The sequence below is a fragment of the Geospiza fortis genome, unplaced genomic scaffold (genome assembly GCF_000277835.1).
Source record: "Geospiza fortis unplaced genomic scaffold, GeoFor_1.0 scaffold188, whole genome shotgun sequence".
In the NCBI taxonomy this organism is placed as follows: Eukaryota; Metazoa; Chordata; class Aves; order Passeriformes; family Thraupidae; genus Geospiza; species Geospiza fortis.
The window spans coordinates 817,283-838,255 of NW_005054337.1; the positions used below are offsets into that span (position 1 = coordinate 817,283).

At 44.3% G+C, this 20,973-nt stretch overlaps 1 long non-coding RNA gene across 5 annotated transcripts in view; it reads right to left on the reverse strand.

Moving 5' to 3' along the window:
- Positions 1–20,973, reverse strand: part of LOC115947992 — a 177,462-nt gene that overhangs the window by 54,256 nt on the left and 102,233 nt on the right. For all 5 annotated transcript variants that reach the window (XR_004081848.1, XR_004081849.1, XR_004081847.1 and 2 more), the window contains exon 3: positions 1,055–1,123. This is a non-coding gene — a long non-coding RNA (uncharacterized LOC115947992). The remainder of the gene's footprint in view (positions 1–1,054; positions 1,124–20,973) is intronic.

Consider the following 20,973-nt stretch of genomic DNA (forward strand, 5'->3'; position numbering starts at 1 on the left):
TTACCTGGTCTGGATCTGAGCAGAATCTTCCTCATCAGAAAGAGGAAAGACCCTGTACAAAACTGGGGAATGAATGCTCCTGCCAGTGAGGCATGGGGCTGATTTATAATGGAAAAGGGACTAATTGGTGTGTCAGGAACAGGACAGGGATCAGCTGAAGAGAGACACAGAAGTTACCTTCTCCTTCCACTTCTGTACCACAAAATCAGGCTGAGCGACTTCTAAGGGTAACAAGAGGAGGGATCACATCCTAAAACTGCTGTGTAGTACAGCCAGGCTGAGGCTGTCCCACCAAACCCCTATTGTGCCTGTGCCTATGAAGCAGAGATTGGAGTTGAACTGCTGCAGTGAACTTGCTTGTGCTTCACACATGCACGCTCAAGAGGATTCTCTTTTTTCTTTCCTCTTCTTAAAGCTGGGAGACATTTTTTTTTTCAGATCCATCTTTTTGGAGCGCAAAGCGGGAGAAAAAGGAATGTTCCTTTGGGGCTTTGCTGAATTAAACCCCTTCGTGAGCATCCTTCAGATCTGGATGTTTGGCACCTCCTTGCATCTTCCCCATGGCTTCTCTGAAGCTGCACCCATGATAGATGCTTAACATGCTGTAATGCATATTCCTGTGTAATGACTTTGGTGGGGCCATTACCATGAGTTACACCAGTGACAGATTGATACTTAAGTCAGTATATGTTTGCATAATATCTGTCTGCGTTCCCACGTAGCCCCCCATTACCAGTGCACATAATGACTGCACTGAGAGCCACATGACTGCTGGGTTCAGCCCTAGTCCCTGCCACTTATTGCCATGGCACCCAGCACTGAATCACTGAGGGTGTTTAAACAGGCAGGCATTAATTTATAGAGTAAATCATTACGAAATGGAGGAAATAAGTGACTATCATTGGCACTGATTTGATCTAATGGAGCCTCACAGTAAATTGTTAATATTCTCCCAGTGTTTTTCTTTTTTTTAATGAGAAAACCAAACAAAAATATAAACCTTTGTTCAACTTGCCCCGTACATTGCCAGGTGTGATGTACAAATCCAACTCACCTCCTCCTTGCTGCTTCTTCAGCTGGGGACAGGCTCTCCTCCTTGAGGTTTCAGTAGAGACTCAGTAACCTGAAATTTGGAGGAAAACATATTTATTGCTCTCTCCTACTCTGCCCTTTCCCTTTCTTGTCTGGGAGAAGGCAGCTTTTGGTTCACTGGAGTGGAAGTTGGCTGTCCATTTCCTGATGGCAGCAAAGAGCAGACTCCCATCTGGTTGATGCAGATGCCACTGTTTTGACTTTATCCAGGTGGTCACCCAGCAAACCCTGTTGTGCCTAATTATTTAAGAGGGTTGTGAAACACTAGGTGATTTTATATACCATATGTGCTAGAAAACATAAGCATGAAGATGCTGCGACTTAATGATGTGGCAACTTCAGCTCAGAATCTTCCATGTTTTATGGCTTAAATCTGACCTTTCCCTTTCCTGTAATGCACTTTGTAGCATTTAGCATGAAAGAAGAGCAAACAGAATTGGAGATGGGGAGGTTATCAGCAGCAGTTACAGAGCCATCCTCCACCCTCCACTGAGATAAAGCACTTGACTTATTTTAGAATATCCACCCTAGCAGGAAGAAGGCAGGAGAAGAGAGGGGAGAGTCTGTCTGTTAAGTAGAATTTCAAGATTTGGAGTTCAGAGACTTTCTTCACGGTGTTAGAGCGAATCACAGACCTCCTTCCTCAGAGAAAAATAACAACACACAGGGTCTCCTGCTCTGATAATTAATTAATTTATTTTTAACCCGTGTAGTTTGTTGCTTTGACTTCTCAAACAATGGGAAGGTACAAGGAGAGAAGGATAATAAATTGCATTCCCTCCTTTTTGCCATCACATGAAACCTTGAGGGACTGTTCAGCAAGCTGGAGCTCTTATCTGCCTTTGGGCGATCTCATTATCAAACCTTCATTTTGCTCCCCAGCAGGAGAGATGGCCTGCAATGTATGATAACCTCTACTTATGAAACTCACACTCCAGAAATCTCTGATAATAGGCCAGCTAAAATGGAAAAACCAAAGAGCAGGCACCAGGTTTTCAGCCACCAATATAGACTACACACACACACAGAGGCAGGTACCAACACATATACATGTTTTTAGTTTTTATTTATATTTCTATGCACCAAGCCCATTCTGATGGCACCTCCAAGAATTTAAACCACAAATCTAATAGGAATAATATTTTCCAGCATACCTGAAATAGTATTTTCAAATAAGCCTGTACAATATAGGAGCCTGTATCCCATCTCCCAGAAAGGTCAGTGAAATCAGTGGGAATTATAACCTATCTAACCTGCTCAGGTGTTTCTATAAATCCCATTAAACACTTATTTAAAGACAGTTGAAAATATGAGCTGCAGGAACAGAAGTAGTTCCTGGGGGTAGAAAGAAAAAGAGGAGAAGAGGGATAAAGATAATCAAGTTCCTTAAGCACTTGGGCAGCTTGATTAATACAATGTATGAATACATGATAGAGTATTTTTTATTATTTTTTTAATTACTTTCCTATCTTGATGGCACTGTCCAGTTAATCCTTCATCCTCCAAATCCCCCACTTCTGAACCCTGCATCTCTCTATAGATCACTGAGGAATAAATGGGTTTGCGGCTCTCCCAGTGCAACTCCCTTCTGGATATGGGCTGCAGAAGGTAAGAGAATGAGATTTGTGGAGTTCAGCTGCAAATCCCAGAATTCCTGCCCATTTTTTCCTGGTTAAGGCTGTGTATCCTACAAGTCTCCATGCCCAGCAAAGAGCTCCAGTTGACAGGGGGCTATGAGGGCACAGGCATAGCCCACACCCAACGCCTGCTCATCCCAGTGTGGGAAGGTGAAGCCTTGGGTCATGTACCAAAGGTAAGGAGGATTTTTTGAGACGGGAGAGGTCTCCAGAAGGACTCCCCTGCATACACAGCCCCACTATTCCATACATTCCCTCTCGCAGGGCTGCGTTTCCCAGCTCCATGAGCTCCCACCAAGAGCAGCTGCTCTGCCATGGAGCAGCTTTGGTGCTCTCCACAGGCAGGGGATTAGGTCATGGGAATCAGCTACAGCTCAGCATCCCTTGGCCATCCCCATCCTGCTGCCATGCCAGATCTTCCTTATCATAACCTGAGAAACCCAGACTGTGAACTTAATTTTTATCTCCTTTTGTTCTGTACCACTGGGAGATGTTCTGGAACACAGAAAGTGGAGTGAAGGTAAAACACCAGGAAGCATCCACAGTCCACCCCCTCTGTTTTTGTTTCTACTTTCCTATCAGTAAAAAAATCCACCAAGAGTCATCTGGTCTCCCTCACTTGTGCAGGAAATGCAAAAAATATATTTGCTCTTGTAAAGCCTCCCTAGGCATAGCACACTGCTGCAAATATGATAACACTTTTAATTATATTTTAATATATCATACAGATTATATTTTCAATATCTTATAAATCAGCCTGAAAATCCCAGCTAGTGAGAAAATAAAGGCAAAGAACAAAAAAATTAAGATATAAAGCAATTTTTCTTATGAAGGCTAAATAGGTCTTATTTCCAAATTTCCTTCAAATGGAAACAAATAGGAGAAAATAATAATAAAAAGCTGCAGTGAGGCATGTGGTTACCTGAACAGACCTTGTTGGGATTGTTTGCTCTTGCTGAATGAAAGAGTAAAAGTGAGAGGGTTCCCCACATTTTTCTGCACTGGACCTTGGGCACACGCTCATCTGGGGGCTCATCACATTTCTCAAACAAGCAGAGGCAGGAAGGGAAAGGGAGCTCTCTTATCTCAGGGCTCCCAATGCAGGGAGAGCTCATCCACCCGTGCATTGGGAAGGGAATCATTGCCCATTTCCCATCCCTAGAATTGCTCCAGGTCACGTTGCTTGGAACAACCTGGTCGAGTGGAAGGTGTCTCTGCCCAAGGCAGGGGACTTGGAATGAGATGAGTTTTAAAGACCTTTCCAGTCCAAACAGTTCTGGGATTCTCTGATTCCTGTGGTCAGGCTGTGGATCATTATCACCACACCCACCAGGAGGGTGACCAGGAACCAGCCCACACTTACTCACACCGAATGATTGTATTATTTTATTAGATTAGAGGCTCTGATTTCCAGTGCCAACGAATCCGGTGCTTCTCATAAATAACACATATCCTCTTAAAAGAAGTTTAGGTTTTATTTAATGAAAACCAGAATCACCCTAAAATAGCCAAGGCAGAAGGCAGATCTGTCTGGGCAGATTGTTAAGGAGGCCTCGTGAAGACAGCAATTTGATCAATGAAGTCAAGTGTACTGCAAATGAACAGAGGTCTTTCGTATGGAAATGGGTGAGGAAACAGGTGGCAGTGAAAGCAGACCCCTTCTCACAGAGCTTTTTGAGGTCTTCTCAGCTGTTGTTTTACATGAGATGAAAAAATGAAATCTAAAAACCAGGGCAGTAGACCTCTACACCCTGAAACTTTGAGTCATATTGCACAAGGGGCATGGTGGTGAGAATAGTTCCAAGCAGAAGGGTGGGCAGGGAGCCATGTTGTGGGAGTTTTGTGTTCCCCTTGGGATGCCTTTGGCAGATGCAGTGTGCCTGGAGCTCTGGGCTTTGTGGTTTAAAAACCCTAACCCTAGGTGTAACCCTAATCCTAGCTGAGGTATAAATATGTGCAATGGGGGGAGGCTATTGCCAATTTTATAGGTGGGGAGGGAGCCATTGCCAGAGTGCAGTTGGCTTTCTGGGAGCTGGAAGGAGACATATCTCCTGCTCCTTTTCCTCTTCCATGAAAAGGGCTGGTAATTATCTCTTCCTTCCTGTAGAAATGTTACAACAAATATGGCTGTCACCTTTCATTGCTGCATGGTGAACAAAAGGAACAAAGAGAACAAAACAAAGAGTGGTTTTGCTTACCTGGTCTCGTGAGTATGTGGGTATGTGTGAGTCAGGAGTAAAGGGGAGAGTGTATTTATATTATTTACTGGATAAGGTGATCTGGGTGACTGTCTAAAAATTTATTTAAGGTTTTTTAACTAATTAAAAATTATTCTTTGGGAAAATCCTTCTCTCTTTCTTGGTGTCCCACCCTTAGGTTTCTTGGCTTAAAATGCAACTTATTTGACAGGCAAAAAATGCAATCATGTCTCCCTAACTTCCATCATGCAGAGCACAAATATTCGCTTTTTCTTTTTCCCCCATTTGACTTCCTGGTAGTGGCCAGATTTCTGAATTCATTTTAATGACCAATGTCTTATGAAGTTGGAAAATAAGGCAAAGGAATTTGTGTAAATAAAAGTACTTAGAAACTTTGGTGTGCATGTTAGTTCCTTCCCTCTGAAGTCACCCTCAATGCATCTCCTTCTATGCAGACAAGATAAAATGGAAAATGTTCAATACTCCTAATCACTTAGAATATCTAATCTGAGACACGGCCAGCTCAGAGTCCAGCTCTATGCCTGTGTATTTTATTTTATTATTTTTTGCATGGCTCCCAGGTGCTTTTCCTGCCTAAATGAACAGACACTTTGATTTGCCAAACTGTTATTATAGGGAAAAAAAAATAAATTAGAAGGTTCACAGTGTTCACACTGACTGCAAAATTATTTCCTGAGTTGCAGAGAGAACACTTTGCACTCATCTGTCTGAAGTCTGGCAGCAAATGGAAAATTACAGTGTAAGCAAAATTCCCCCTGGCAACTGTCTACGTATGAAACATCAAACTCTAGAAAGGACTAAAAAACACAGGTCACAACATGGAAGGACCCCAGAGAAGAGTCTTGCCTCTTCCTTTCTCTGGTAAGAGGCTTTGCTGAGATCTAGGAGTGACAAATTCACTTCTGCTATATCCCAAATCCCATGCTTAGTCTTCCATGATGTTTTTTGTAACTTTTGCATATCCTGCTCTTTTTGATGGACATGGTGGTGCTGTCACTTCTCCTTCCCAGGGCTCTGGTCCCTGATGGTGTCTGTTGCAGCCACGTGGGTTTGCTACCAAGATCCAACTCACAGAGACCCAGCTCTGTGCTGATATCTGCACCAGACACACGCTTGGGGATGTGCCTCCCCACAGCACCACTGAAAAATTAGCCCCACAAGGTCCTGCAGTCTCAAACTTCCCAAACAACTCCTGCCTTTAACTCCTCCCCAGAATTTCACAGGTGTCAAGATGCTGCATGTTGCTCTGGAATTTCAGGTCAACTGTACTGATATAAAAATATCTAAATATCTCAGAGCTACAGTGGCTCCATATGAGCCTGGATATGACTTAGGAGAAGCTCAGCCAGCCCAGAAAATGCATTTTTCCAGCACTCTGGACAATCTGTACCCACTGGCATGGGGAGAGCTGGGTTCTCTCCCAGTATTACACACAAACCTTGTGCAGACACACAAGTGTCATGAGGCAATGCTCAGCTGCAAACTCTTCCTGATGGGCATTTCTGCACTGGGAGAAGGTGTGGACACATCCCAATTAGGACCTCAGGGGCTTTAGCTGTGGGATAAAGCATCTGCAAGTCCATCCCTGTCAGAAGTGAATAACTAGAAACTGGTAGAAAAAAAGAATTAAAATAAAGGACATTGATGAAAAATGAGATATTTCTGATTTGTCACTCTCTGCTCTTATCTGATCTCAGCCTGTTCTAACAGGCACCTTCTTGTCACTAGCCCCAATGACATCAATTGAGTGGGAGTGCAAAGCATCAACATTACTTGTGAGAACAATCCAGTTAGGGAAGGTTGCTCTGCTGGTAATATTAGAATCAAAACATTCAAATGCACAGACAGAGAGGCTAACAATTCAATTTATGCTGTGAATGCTGAACAGCACATTAAGCAAATCAGTTCAGATGGCTCTGGGTTGTTCATGTTTGAAGAAGATCAGAAACAAAATTTCCAATCCTGTACCACATCTAAATGCTCGAGAGGAAGCTCTAAAACCTTCACTACTGATATATTTATTTTTCTGCATTTCCCTCAGCTCATTGGTCTTTTACTGCTGCCCTATGGTCCATAGGGAACTGCTGTGGTCCTTCCCAGAAGAAATACCAAGTTTTCCATGTGGTTACACCTCATGTAATGGGGCATTTTAGAGGTGTTAATGGTAATATTTTCCCAAATATTCTTCTGTCTTAGATCACCCACAATGCAATATGCAATAAACCTTCCTGCAAGAGCTTGCCATTTCCCCTACAAGCCCAGATTTCCAAAGGACTGCAAATTTCCAAAGCTGCAAACACCAATTCCAAGGATTTATGAAGAGCTTTAAGCAAGTTGTTATCTAACCACAGCAGGTCATATGATGCAAACTGACCCACGAGTGCCTGAAGGTGCTGCTCCACCTCTGACACGTTGCTTTGAGCCCTTCCTTCCATGATGGACTCAATCTTGGAAGAAAGTCTCAAAATATTCCTGGACTCAGTGTTAAACCCCTGACTTTACAGGGCATGAATCTGTGTGGGTCCCTTCCAACTCAGGATATTCTGTGATTTTATATTTATATATCTATAAAAAATACTGGACATGACCAGCCAGCTGGATACATGCATGAGAACAACCCCTACAGCAAGAGACCTGGGTGACTGCAATTTCATAGCTGAAAACATCTCTTTCTAAAAGCTTGAAGAGATGGAAGAAAGGGTCCAAAGCAGAGCTGTGGAGCCAGCAGGGCTGGAGGCAGCACAGCCATCCCCCGAGCTGGCAGTGCCACCGTGTCCCCGGTGCTCTGCGCTCCCAGGTAGGGCTAATTAGCTCTTGTTGAGCAGCACATTAGCACAGCAATGCAGACTTTCCCGAGAACCCCAGCTTGCTTGGAGCTACACTGTGCCACTTACAAATGTTTTAAGATTCATTAACCTCCCTCTGCACTCCCCAGCTACAGAGACAATATATCAGGAGAGGAAACCTGCAGCAGTGGTGAGACAGACAGGGTGATAATTTCTCACCCGTTCTCCTCTCCTCTGCTCTAACACACTCCAGATAATCACACCCAGAGCTAGATCAGACAGGGACAAAATTAACTGGAGCTGGAACTCGGGCCTCACATGTTTCTTGCTTGTATCTACACAAGGCATGGTGACCCTTCCCCATCTGTCACCTTGTCCCCGTGTCAGCCCCACTCTCTGACAGCCCAGCCTGGGGTGCTGCAGGCTGAAAGGACATTGAGGCACTGATGGTTCTGTGCTGTTCTCCAGGGCTGTGGGGGTAAGCCTGCACCAGGTGACATGAGCATCTCCAACCCCATTTATCCAGCTCCTGTTTGTGTTCCCATGCTGGCGTGGAAATTCAAGTTGCCTTCCCCCTATGTCTCCCTCTCTTTCCGAAACTCGAAATAATCAGTCCCTGCACTTTAACCATCTCTACAGCATTGCTATTCAGTAATTTATGTTTTAAATTTATGGAGAATATTACCGGGAAAAAATGAGCCTGGTAATGAATTCTGTATATTTTCTTTTTTCACAAAAAGTCTTTGAAAAACAAGTTTTCTTTGGTCAAAATGCAATCCCCTCAATTTCATCAAGGTTACTAAGAATTATACAGGTGTACTGTGGTGTTCTGGACCTGAATTAATAGTGACTCATTTGACACATACTACTTAGTTAACCTAGGTAGGGTATTACTTTCTTATCTAACTACATTAATTGATTCTACATCACTTAATAGCTCAATAGCTTATCAGGTTACTTCACTCACTAGACAAGCTAAATGTCTGGAGGCAATTAGAGTGTCATTCTCTGTAATAACAAGTTTCTTTGAGAAGTTGCTGATGAGGTTCTTTATTACACAGATTATAAAACGTATCTTCATACTGTTATAAATATAGGTACAAATTGAAATGACTTACCAGGAGTCCCACTTCCCTAGCAACCAGGCAGATTTTAGACTCATTTTAGGAATGGTTGCTTTCTCCCCTTCCTCCCCCCTCCCCAAAGCTCTCTCCTGCCTTCCTTGTGATGTGTGTCCAATTTTCTGTCACTCAGAGGTGATCTATGACCACGGAGGAGCTGTCAGCAGGTCCCTTGCAGTTTGCCATTCTCAATGCTCAGCTCATCCCCAGGATGTCACCTCTGGGACCCTGAGCTCTGCACTGGGGTTTAATTATGGCTGGTGCTCTCCGTGGCTGCCACTGACACCAGGAGTGCAGAGCCAGAGAGGAGCTCTGTCCTTTCACACTTCCATACCCCAACAGCTGTGCCCTCCAGGAGCACGGACACAAATTCCCTGCCTTGCCCCAGCTGAAGGTCTGCTCTGTTTTCCACCCCATTCCTCCCACTTCAGCTTTGTTACCTGGTTCATTTCTCACCTATGTGCCATTAAACAGGGATGGAGAGTCCTCTCTCTGCATTCCCAAATACACCTTGGTGCTCAACAGAAACATGAAAGCATTTTGCTTACCCCTGCATGCATTCAAACAGTAAAAAATGCTTCTTTCCATGGATTAAATTAATAGCATTTAAAATTAAGTGAAAGATCATTAAATTCATTTGTTAAACTGATTACAAAGATGAATGATATGGGAGAAAGAGCCAAAACCCAATACCTTTTGTGCTATGGGAGAAAGAGCCAAAACCCAATACCTTTTGTGCTATCCCCAAACCTGCATCCACTCCACAAAGCCTAAATTAGTATTTTCTTATCCCAAATTAATGTCAAATTTGGGAAGCAAAGAAAGTGGGCTGAAGGGGGGAGTGGGGTTGTAAGAGATGGGATTTGGGCTCTGTTGATTTCAGCACTGTGCAAAAGGGACATTCAAGACTCCCAGGAATGGGGGAGAAGCATGATTTTAAAGGAAAAACCTGACTGTGTTTTTTCTTCTTGCCCTTCTAAACCTTGCTGTTTCTCAGCCATCTCCTGTGGCCAGGCAGGTGGCTGAAACTGCCATTAGTTGTGCTCTTTTTTCTGGTTCTTTAGGAATGTCTTTGTGGTCACTGCCAGAAAAGCTGCAGGAGCGATGGGAAGATGGAAAAACTGGTAGAAGTGAGGCAGAGTGTGAATGGATATTTCCTGTGATCCTGGTTTAAAGGAGAGGAATCCCTGTGTCCCTGCACAGAGGGAAAAATCGTGATCTTGTCTGGGTTCCTGATGGCTGTCCAGTGGAATGGTGACTTTTCCATCCCACATGGAGGCTTTGCATGCAAGGAAAACCAGCAGCCCATGACTCTGGGATGGGCAAGAGAGGAAGGCAAGGCCAGGTCATGTTCTAAACATTCATCTTCTCCACTGACATCAGCCCCTCTACACCACAGATCCACATCTCTCTTCAAAAAGCAGTTCCTGTAGGCTCAGAGTATGGTTGGGGAAACTGTGTTTTGCTTTTAAGCCCCTGATTCTCATACTTTTCATAGAAACTCCCTGCTGAGTTGGAGGATAAAGACAGAGCATCGTTAGGAGATGTTGTCCTGAGCAGCAGCTCCTTTGCCCAGCAGCTCCCATTGCTCTGGAAGCACCTGGGCTCTGAGCCTTCAGGAAGGAGCCTGCAAGGCACAAAAGCAGCCTCCAAACAATGCTACAGGAGCTGCAGCCGCCCTGTTTGTTTCCTGTGTCTCCCATCTCTGGCATTCGAGATGTTCAGTAATTTTCAGAGGACAAACAAACAAAACCCTGGCGGTTCCCTTTAAACAGCCGGCAGCACCCACGGCTCGTTGATATTCACCAGCCAGAGATGTCTGCTACCTCAGAACAATTAGTCTAAAATATTTATCAGAAATAAGTGTTGGGGTTTTTTGTCCAAGTTTTTGAAGTTATGAGGCCTCAGATGGGATTAATGGAAATTTTAATTAAGATATGGAAATAAGCTGCTTTCTCCCTGTCTCTCTGAGACTGCAGGGAGTTCACATTATCCTCAACAGCATGTCTCAACCTGCTGGGGGAACCATTTGCAAGATGACTTTGTTTTTAAGTTCACCTTAGACAGGATGTTTAGCTGGGAATTTGATGTGAACCCCAAGTCCATAGCTGCAAAGAGCTGCTCTGCCCCCAAGTACACATCCCCCTGCTCCCTTCCACAGCCAGAATCATGAACCCTTTTCCCACTGCAGGCACAAGCTTTCCTGAAGGAGGGGGAGGGATTAAAATCCTTTTAGATGTTTTCTGACAGGCATCCTGGCCATCAGGCTGATTAGCTGGGCTCCATTTATAAGGAGAAGATAAACAGAAAGGAGAATTGAGGGGGCAGCAGCTGAGCAGAGGAGCCCAGGCTGCCATGGGGCTGTCTGGAGGAGCATCCCAGAGGAGCAGGGCTCTGCTCCAGCACTCTCCAGGCCTGTGCTGCTGCAGACAGGACCCTGATGAGGCTGATGCAGAAGCAGATTTGAAGCACCAATGATTTTAGGTCTGATTTTAGTCTCTGACTTCATTCACCAGGCACAGTGCAAATGCCCAACACCACCAGGGTGAGCGCCCTCCTGTCAAACACTGCTGCTACCCTTGGGAAAACATTTATTTTTGGGATGTTCGCTCTCCTTACACTGCAGTATTGCTAAGAATGTGTACTGAGCTTTTTTTTATTTTCCTTGGAGGCAAAGGATTTTAATTTGAGCCTTGGAGAAATTTTGGCCTCTGGTGTTTGAAGATTTCCCTGGAAATCAGGAAGCCAAGTAGGCTGAGCAGTTAGATTTTTGCACAGAACAGAAATTTTGCCTTGCATGGAGAGGTTGTCTCAAAATATTGAGGAAAGCTGTCTGCAGGAACTGTCTGGAAGCTTTTCTGCTTCTCTTCCTCCTTTAGTCTCTATAGATAAACCTCACTTTTCCCAGTCTAATGATGAGGGAAACTGAAGCACATAGGCACCTACATTTTCCTTAGAGAACTATATTTTTGGATGCTTTGGCTTTCAATGCACTAAACATTTGTATTTCTAGCTGAGCTCAGCATGAGAAGAAGATTTAAGAGAAGGATATTTTAAGTCTGTTTCAAAAGGTAATGAAAAATATCTGATAAAAGTATTTCAAGTCATTCATATAATTTTGCACCCTGTGGAATCACACTTAGATACCTATTGATATGGATAAAGGTATCTTGTTTATGGGAAACAAATCTCATTCTCAAAGCTGTTAAAGCAATAGAAGCACATCTGAATGTGCTGTGAATAACTTATTTCATGTGAGCATCACAAAATAACTCTTGAGCATTAATTAATCAAATACTGAGATCTAAGAATGAGTTATCTGAGCATTTCTCTACCAAATCCATCTTACTGACAAGGGGGAACTGAAAGGCATGGAATGACTTGTCCAGGGTCTCCCACAAGTCCACAGCAAGACTAAAACTGAAATCTGGCCATTCTTTTTCTCTTTCTTCCAAACTGGGGACTGTCCTCCTGCTGTGGGAACAAAGGAAAAAGGAAAAAAGGAAAATAAATAGATGCATTAAGGATGCCCAGATGTTCTGGACACGGGGGGCATAGGTCAAATCTGAGATCCTATTTCAAAATCTAGAGAAAATTACCTTTCCAATGACATGTGGCACGACCTTCAACTCCTAATAGTGTAGGAGCAGTCCATTTCTGAAGGTTTGCATCATGCATTTTACATTCCGGATCTCTAAATCATCTCTTATCATTTACTTACTTCTCCCCTATAATGAACACTATTTTTCTGCTGTATCTCTCTCTCTTTTTTTTTTTTCCCTATGTGGGCTGCATCCTGCTACACCCTGCTTTTCAAAAGCACATGAAAAAATCTCAAAGCACAAAACTGACATTTAATGCAAGGCTGGGGTATAGTTGCTGATTACTGCTTGCGTGTGTGTTTTGTACAAAACAGGCAGACAGACTGCAGAAGGCTGGGAGGCATTAAGCAGAGATGATTTTGAGGGGATCTCAACCAAATTAAACTTTTTTTTTTCGAGTAAAGCCCAGCAGGGGATAACAAAAATTAGGGTTGGATTTACTAAAAATGAAGTGCTCTGGTGATTAAAAAATGGTTGGCTGCAAAATCCCAAACTGCATTTGATTGTGAAACAGCACCAAGCCAAGATAGGGCAGCTTTAATAAATTGTGTTGCTAATTACAAATATTTCATAGTATCTCCATTTAGACAATAAGGAAGGAACTGTTTAATGACAATTTATTAGTGCATGTGCACAGATATACTGTATTTTAATCTTCTTTTTATTTCTTCTTTTTTTCCAATTGGTTCTTCCAAATAGGAAAAAAAATTATAATCGTTATCTAAGCTCTTGACTTCCCTTGACTTAATTGCAATCTAAGCCCACTTCTAATCTAGACAGATCACAGTTGCACAATTTGGAGTTTAATTTGAACCCCCAGTGAATACATGTGCAGAGGCTGGAGGGTTTGTGTGTGCACACATTTGTGTGCTCAGTGCTTTGAACGTGCCCTTTTTTCCCCCACCAAAAAGAAAACCAAGCAGGGAAATGTCTCTCTGTATTTTCACTATTAGCACACGCAGCATCTGCCCGCCCGCCAGGACTGCAGCTTTCTGAAGGATCAGGATTTTTTTCCACAACTCTGTATTTCATGATATATGTACAATTCAGAGCTTTTGAAGTAGGAAATCATAATTTGCTGAGAGTGGGGAAGGCCAGAGCAGTTCTTCTGTGCGTGGTCCACAGAGTGTGTCATGCCCCTGAGCTGGGGAGAAGATCCCTTTGTGCTTCACGTCTGATATTGCAAAGCTGTTAAAGAAATGTGGATGCCTAATTCTTATTAGAATACTAAATTGAGGTTTTTCTTACACATCTTCACCTCTTGTTTGCCTCAGGAGGATTCCTCCATCCATTTAGAGATGCTGGGAAGGGGATCTCAATCTCTGCATTAATGTGGCTCAGCTGGGGAGAGCAGGCAACACGGATGAAGAAAGAAACAACGCACCTAAAATTTGAACCAATTCGTATTTAAAGCTCAAGAGAGATGAGTTACCTGTTTTTCTATCTTTTTGATTATTACATTTAAGATATCTGCTCATCCTAGATCAGGCTGAAACCCCTGAGCACTGGAATATCTCTGTGTTTGGTAACTGTCTCTAAATAAACAGAGAAGGGCTGTGTTTGTCCCTGCAGGAACCACATCCCCTGCATGGTCAAGGAATCAGCTCAAACAGCTCCTGCCATGGAAGAAAAGACACTTCCTCCTCCCCTGCTCACTAACCAACAAAAAAGCAAAGCCACATACACTGAAAAAAAAAAAAATTGCTGTGCTTGTAGCTAAGATTTAGGTTGATTACAGCCGAAATAAGACTTCCACAGTTTTAATTAGCTACAGGGTGGGGGCCAAGCTCATTACTCTGAAAATGTAATGATGTTTCCGCTTCCATTTCCACAATCAGGTTCTTCTCCTTATGAAGGGGCTTCTGGCATATTAAAGATGGGCTGTGAGCTTGTCATGCCACATCCACTGGTTTTAGAGAAGTTTGGGTGTGGGAGTGTGGCTGGACTCCATCCTTTGCCCTGAGCTCAGAGCCAGAGGCTGCTTCAGCCCTCCCCATCCCTTCCCTGAGCTGAACTCTCCGGCCAAAAGCAGATCCCCAAACCCTCCTCTCCTGCACACTATTTTTCTCTGCAGCAAAGCCAAGGTCACGATGAGCTGAGGATTATCCCCACCTGAGATGATGCATTGTCCAGGCTCCCTCCAAGCGCGCTCCCACGTGCCTGCGAGTCCCAGCGCCCGATGATTTACAGCCAGCCCAAGTGGGGACTCAGAGACAGGCAATGACAAATGTCCCTGCAAGACAGGGAGGCTGAAAGGGAAGAAACAAATCCCTTTGAGGTGCCCTGAGAGTTACTTTTAGGCCCATGATAGCTCCATTAGTTGTATCTAAGGTGCCACTTCGCATTTCATGCTACAGCGAAGTTTTCGTTTGACCAGCAGTGATTTGCACAACTTGTGGAAGTTTCTTTCTCAGTGCTGGCACATTAAAGAAAAAGGCTCCACGGCGCTGCAGGCGAGATCCAATATTTTGTTGTCATCTACGATTGCCTATTGACTGTGAAAAAGCAAATAACACACTCTGAAGCAGGCAGGCTTTCGGGTACCTGAATCCGAGCTGGTCTTGCTGCTTACAAAGAGACCCTTTGGCAAATGTTTGGGGTTTGTGTGTGTCTGTGTGTGTGTCCCTTTTTCCATAACCCCAGAAAATGTGTCAGACTTCCCCAGCTAAGAAAAAGGATATCTTTTCTTTTAACTCAATTAGCAAACACTGCCAGCTCTGACAGTCCCTAGCTCAGTCCCCAGGCTGTCAGCTGCTGGTCCAATTTTAGTTTTGTGTACTGTCTAGATAGCAAATTTATTGATGAAATATGGTCGTAGGTGTAAGAAAAACTTGGAGGATCCAACACAACTTCTTGAACCTGTACTTATGAAGGCTAATGTATATCTTTACGAGCTGGCAAATACATCTTTCTGCCTCTGAAGGTTTGTGTATGTGAAAAAATAAATCTGCAAAAAAAGATGCTGATGCTTTAAATGTTGGCTTGTGTTTTTGTTTTTATTTTTCAGACCTACAGTCAGGGGGAAAAAAACCTGGAAAAAACAACACATAAATGATTGTTACTATGACAGTGCTGAGGAGACTCAGCCCCAGAGCAACACTCTGTTCCACAAGGGTTTTTCTCAGCTTAAAACCCCAAAAAACTCCTTATGGAAGACTTTTGTCCTAAACATTATTGGGCACTAGCAGATGCAATTCCTTTCTTGCTGCACACACAGGTGATGTTGTGTCAAGAGGCTGGAGGTATGAGGGGAGAGTGGCAGGAGGGACCTGTGGGTTGGCAGCGGGGTACAAAGGTGATACCATCCACTGAAATATTTGAATAAATTTTGTGTTTCTCATTTAAATTAATGCCAAACATATTTTGCATTGTAGCAATGTAGTGTGGCATGCTTTCTACAAATGGAGGTCTCTGAAAACACAGGATCAGCTCAGAAGAGATCCCTGGGGACAGATTTAGCATGTTTTAGCCCCCCAATATCTGTGTTTTATAAGATCTCTACCCATGCAACTCTGAAGCCAATGGGATTTGTTGGAGGAAACATAATGTCAGATAACCAGGACCACAACTAATGGTAATGGAGAAGATTGTACCCTCCTACATCATTGCATGCAGACCTTGGCAGGCATGGGGATTGCCCTTTACAACGGGGAGTGAAAATCAAATAGGTCAGGGAAAGGGGGATATAGCTCCATGGTACCCTGAGAAAGAGCTGGAGGGGAAAGAAATCCCTCCAGTTCCATAAAGATTCCCTGAAAATAACAATTAAAGCTCTCCCTAAGGATTGTGAGCATTGGCCAGGAGGGAGTTACATCAGGAGCAGACAAGATGGTGCAAACTCCTTGAAGTTAATGCTCATGGCTTTGCTTTCCAGAGCTTCTGGAGAGGAAACAGTGATGGAATCCAACAAATCACAACCCATTTACACCCGGAGAGGGGAACAGGCAGGACTGCTGGCTGTGGAGCCAGGTAGCAAGGGAGGCAGAAAACCCTCAGAAGTGTGAGAAAAAATATGTCCCCAGTGTGTGGGAGGAGAGGGAGAAGTCAGACAGATAATGCTGCTGGTTTCTGTGTAGTGGCTCAGGCCCTCTCATGGCCTCACTGACTGCGTGTGACATGGGCATGCCCTCCTCATTTTAACTCTTTAAGTTGCATACAGAGTGTTGTTAATGCCTGGTGTCTCATTTGGTAGAAGCAAAAGGTTCTGGGCCCGTAAGGGGAGGGGGAAAACAATCAATAAATTACAATAAAAGTGAAAGAAAAACATTTCTCTGGCAACCAGCAATGCAGCACCAGCAGGAGAAGCAGCCGCAGCAAAGGGGGAACAAAGACAGGGGGAAAAATAAACAAGATATCTCATGTAAGGAAAAAAAAATTAAAGCAAGGCACATGTTTTGCAGGAAAGGAACAGTGGTGAAAAGAGGACATTTACATGGTATAACTTCCCTTGGAACCTTGGGCAAATTGGAAGGAATATTTCCCAAGTAGAAGCTGGGCTTTGCTGGGCACGAAAGACAAGTGAGAAGAAGGAAGAGAAAACACTCCCAAATTAAAGCAGGAGGCAGCAAACTGCCTTCCTGCATGGCTGAACCCCAGCAGCCCCCACCCAGCAGCCTCCAAAGAATGGAATTGCACGGGAAGGGGAAAGACATTAGGATTGGGAGGGAGGACAGACGTGCTGGGGAGCACTGGTGGCTCTGCCTGAAGAAATTTCTCCAGGAACATTCAGGGACAGGCCCAGCTCAGTCCTGTGCTCTCCCTGCCCTCAATCATGACTGAATTTCCAGTGGAGGGTTTTTATGGCTTGAAAAGCCTCTGAGCTGAGATTCTGCATCAGTGGGGAAACAAAATGCTGAGGGTCACACCCTGCTCCAGGTTGGAGAGACTGGCTGGAGTGGGGAATGGGGCAGGATCTGATCCTCAGGCTGCATCCACATCCCTGTGCTGGCACTCCCCAGCCACTGCACCTCTGCAGGTGCTTCAGCCCACTCCTTGTGCCCAAACTCATCAGCAATTCATTGCTAAACCACTCTTTGAGAAACTGCTTTGCAAATAAACTCTGGGCTTGGGTGCTGGAAGAAAACAATCTAATTATTGGCTGCTGCTTATTTTCTTCTTTAAGAGATCTTTAAGAGCAAGTCTGATCTATTCTCTTCACAGTTTTTTCCTCCCTGTCAATACTGAGAACTCATGTGAAGCAAAACACTGGATGCATCAAATTATCTTCTGGCTTGCCTGAGGGTCACTGTAGGTGGGACCAATATTTTTAGGTTTAAAAAGTAGTCAGAAGGTTTTAGAAGGAGTGAGATGGAAACAGGCTGGTTTGTATGCATGAAAAGTATATATTCTTGTCAAAAAGCTTGGGATAGCAGCTAACAGCAAAAGGGATGGGTTAAAGGAAAAAAACAATATTGTTACTATGAGCTGAAAAGTGACAATGCAATTGAACAGGTATTCTGCAAATAGGGATTTAAAGGCAGATTTCAGCCTGAAACAGCTGAAGGGAGATGCGTGGCTGCAGGAAGCCTCATGCTCCTGCAGTGAAACCCTGCAAGGCTGTTTGCTCCCGTGAGAGATTCCCTGTGCCTTCCCATTGCACACATCCCTGCATGGCCTTGCCCTGCAGACAGTCTCATTCCCTCCCTTTTACAAAAGGAGGGTTTTTACAGGAAGAAAGAGATGCACTAATAAAGTCTTCAGTGTCTATTTTCACTAATTTAATCTATGGAATCAAAGCAATTACCCAGCAGAATAAGGTCTCTCAACATTTTTGAGTCCTTGACAGTGACCAGAGGAACTGATACACCCAGGCAAGGTTGGAGGCAATGAGAAAGGTGGAACATCCACTATTGCAGGGTGTAAATTAATCTCGCTGGATGTAAACTTTGTTCACTGCCTCTCTGTAACCTGTGCTGCCAGACAGCCTCACTGACATTTCCCAATCCAAATAAAGAATCCCTAATGCTAATCCTGATTTGACTGGAAAAAAAAAGGAGCAGGAGGTCTGTCAGGCACCTTTGCTATGCTAGGTTCTCTCCAAATATAGACCAGAATAAGGATCCCCAACAGACTGAAGTCAGTGAGAGAATCCTTTTCCCCCTCCAGACTTCTCTGGATTTAACATTTCCATGTGCTCCCCCTTTCGTGTGTGTGGGAGTATAATTGCCAAGACCCTTCCTGCCCCCAGACCCTGCTTGCCTGCAAAAACACATGGACTTGGTCTGGAGTAAAATAAAAATATTGGAAAGCAATATGAGCAAAGCAATGGATGTGACCATTGTCTTCTCTGTGAGTTCACTTGGAAAGAAAAGAGGAGAGGAGAGGAGAGGAGAGGAGAGGAGAGGAGAGGAGAGGAGAGGAGAGGGCGTGGATAAGCTGCTTGCTGTCATTGTGGATCATGGAAATGCCCAGCTCCTCTGCAGTGGGGCAGATTTCAGAGCAAGCATTCCCACCTGCTTTGCTTTCTCCTCCCTTCCAGAGCACTGTAACCTGCCAGGTGGGTTTGCAGAGGGGTCACTCAGGCTGAATGCTAAATAATATCAAATTCCCCTGGTCTGGGGTCAGGCAGAGTGAGGTATCTCAGTCCCTGTGCTGATTCCCTTGGATAGGGCAATACCACTGTCTCTCCATCCCAATGTCCTGCACACACGAGGTCACCAGACAGGGGAGGCCTCACTGCCCACCAGCCCCCAAACTCCTCCTCCTCCTCCAGTGTGCAGGACAGGGAAGAGCATCCCGCTGCCAGGAGACAGCCCTGTAATCATTCAACAGCAACCACCCAAAGCCTGTGACTTTTCAAGGAGAATTGGGATATTTTTCAGCCTACTTGATCTGCTGGAGTGCTGCAGCCTGGGAAGAGTCCTAGATTGAGGTTAGACCCTAAGGACCTGATTTCCAATATTCCTGCCCATTGGCCCCGTTCAGAAAGGGACTGAAACTTGTGCCTAACTTGTCTCACTCAGCTCACAAGCACAGGAGTCAGAGCTGTCTTACACATCACCTTAGGCTTCAGTGTCAACAATACAGATGCTGTGAGGCACTGCTGTGTCAAAGATGAAAAATGCACTTTATCTTCCTCATCATTCTATTGAGAGAATTCCAGGGAAATGTGTACATGTCTATATTTAACTCTTGTTCTTTTTAAAAAAAAATATTCAGCTCATACAGGCAATGAATATAGGCCACAGAATCCAACACACAGCAGCAAAAGTACTCCATTATTAAGTCTGTAATTGCCAAGAATTAATTTGCTAATTGCATGCAACTAATCTGCGTCCTTTTTGTTTTATATCAATTAACAGAGTAATTAAAAAAAGCAATCTTCTTGATAGTTCCTCACTGGCAGACTTAGCCCAGCAGAGCTAATGAAAGAGGGCCACCCTTTAACTAACCTCATTAGTATCTCTTCTTTTGTTAAACACCCTACAAAAAATAGTTAATTTTGCTGCATGAAGGTCCTTGATGTTCCACTGCTAATGAGGGGGCCAGGCTGCTCTGATTTGGTGTTTGTTTGGAGAGTGGCTCCATGCAAGGCAGATCCCTGCTCCCTGCCTTGCTGCCCTTCCAGGGATGGAGAGGCAGGCACAGAGCAACAGCCATGGACTGCACAGAGTTTTTTGGGTATCAGCAGTTACCAAACATTTAAAGTTCCCTCTAGGACAGAGATTTAGTTTGTTTCATTCTAAAAATACTCAAAGCAAACGAAAAGCGAAGAAGAGAGAAGGTCTAACTGAAAGGAGAGAGCAGTAAAAGAGGGGAATCACCAGGAAGCAAGGACAGGAGGGGGGTGCACAGCTCTGCCTGTGTCACTGTGATGCAGGAAGGAAAACCTCTGCTCTCATCACCTAAGAAGAATATATATTTCAAAGACTTCCAGCTAATAGGACATCATGTGAAGTTTCCTATGAGTAATCTTTAAGTTCAGCTGGGCACTGAAGTCCAAACACAGCCTTCCTCAGAACCCATGGGCTAGGTGCTGCCCTCACTCAGCAGGATAAAAGCACATATGCGATTTTTTTTTTTTTTCCAGTTGTAAGAGATATTCTTTAACATTCCATTGTCCAAAGGAGATCTGTGGGGAGAGCTGCAGCAGCACAATGCAGCAGATATTCACTGCCTCCCAGGGACACGGGGTATTTATTTTCTTTTCTTTGAGCTTTGCTGTGTTGGGAAATGCCTGTGAGTGTGACATGGACATCCCATTCCTGCCTCCCGTAATCCAAGGTGCTGTTCCTGGGGCTGGGCCATGCAGTGACTGCTTGCCTCTGGGGCAGCATCATGCCGGGCACCCCTCCCTGTGAGGTGTTTGCAGCTCATGCCCTGCTTTTTGCAAAGCTCCTGGAGCTGCAAAGTCTCGCTGCTGTAATGAGACCTTCCACCAGGAGGCAAGTGGGGCTTCCCAGCGGCGCAGCACAGCACAGCATAGCACAGAACAGCTCAGTACAGCACAGCTCAGCACAGCACAGCACAGAACAGCTCAGCACAGCACAGCACAGCACAGCACAGAACAGCTCAGC